Raw genomic sequence first — 1,650 nt, forward strand, 5'->3', positions numbered from 1 at the left:
GTGGTTAACACAAGCTTTAGAGATGTTCAAGTTTTGTTCTATAACATATTCTAGGTCAGTAAATACCCCACTCTTGAATGTTGAAGCCTTTAGGTGTCTTAAAAAGGGCAGGTGCTGACAAATGTTTAACTATTCCCTTCATCAAACTATGTATGTTAGCCCTCTGATAGCAGCTAACGTCTTGCTTGTAATAGATATATTGGCAAACAATAGGTCAAAAAATATTTTCACTTATCTACAATCAATGAACTATGATTGAAAGTACATTTCTGTGTGTGTGTGTGTGTGTGTGTTTCACAGGTCAAATGTCAACCATCGGGCCAAGAGAAAAACCTATAATTGACCCCGGCAGCACCACTGTGTTCCCTCATCCACATAAAGGTACACACAAATACACACACAGACAGACACCTACATACAAGCTTCATCTCACTAGGGATGCATCCATCTGACTTTTCCACTTCTGATACAATAACTGGGCTTAGGGTATTTGCCAATAACAAGTACCGATCTGATACCAGTGTTTAACTGATAAGCTCTATGCCTCACTGTGTGGAAGTGACGGGCATCATTCTTATGTGTGTAAGGCAATATCAGGCTTGACTAAAACACGCCTTTCCAAATGTGTAAAAGCAAAAACATTTTAAAAAATACATAAATGTAAATTTGAAATACCTTCAAATAGTCAACGTTGTTTGTTGTTAGCATCCTCAGCTATGCGGTCTACCCGTGTGCTGCTGAAACATGACCTAGTATGCGCATGTGTAATCAGATGTAAACAATGAATTGATAAGACTGGCTGCACTGATATCCCCTCAAGCTATTATTGTCAGTATCTGCCCAGATATCTGATATCAGTATCAGACAGATTTATCCCTATCTAATACTATCGATTGCCTAGGCTATATTTTTCTCTTTAAAACACATATAAATATTAAAATAATAAAAACATACACAAAACATTGATATTACTTTACTTCACTGCAATGTTTCAGATTCCACTGGACAAGGTCACCTAGCAACGGCTCTTATTATCGCCATGTCAACCATTTTCATCATGGCCATCGCCATCGTCCTCATCATCATGTTTTATATCCTGAAGGCCAAACCGAGTGGCCAGGGTGAGACGGACAGACTAACATTGACACACACAATATCATCTTAAAGGCTGATATATTTGTGTTGCATGACGCTCCTTGTGTGTGTGTTTGTTTGTGTGTGTCTGCAGCCTGTTGTTCCGGACAAGTTGTGAAGGCAGTGGAAGCTCAGACCAGCAAACAGGAAGACAAGAAAGATGTCCCTGGTGAGACATGACACACACACACACACACACACACACACACACACACACACACACACACACACACACTTAATAAAGAATGAGCTCAAGCACATAAGCTTCTTAATGACTTCCTGTTTAATGTCTCTCACGAACTGACTTATCTCCCATCTGTATTCTATAATTAGGAGTCTTGTTTACATGCACGCTAGTATCCTTATTTTAATTGTATACCTAATATGATGTTTACATGAAACATGACTAATTTTGTTACTTATATCCTTGTATGCATGATTCTAACATTATCCACATTTTTGGCCATATGCATGGCCACCGGAATAAGGACTTTGATCCAAGTTTATGCAAAAAAG

General features: G+C 38.7%; 1 long non-coding RNA gene across 1 annotated transcript; it reads left to right on the forward strand.

Annotated features, from left to right (window-relative positions):
• Window positions 1-300: 300 nt before the first annotated feature.
• On the forward strand, window positions 301-1,288 carry LOC121938884. The gene is made up of 3 exons (XR_006105376.1): window positions 301-381; window positions 996-1,121; window positions 1,229-1,288. It is a non-coding gene; the product is annotated as an uncharacterized LOC121938884 (long non-coding RNA).
• The last annotated feature ends 362 nt before the right edge of the window (window positions 1,289-1,650 follow it).

The sequence above is a fragment of the Plectropomus leopardus genome, unplaced genomic scaffold, assembly GCF_008729295.1.
Source record: "Plectropomus leopardus isolate mb unplaced genomic scaffold, YSFRI_Pleo_2.0 unplaced_scaffold3699, whole genome shotgun sequence".
NCBI classification, from domain to species: Eukaryota; Metazoa; Chordata; class Actinopteri; order Perciformes; family Serranidae; genus Plectropomus; species Plectropomus leopardus.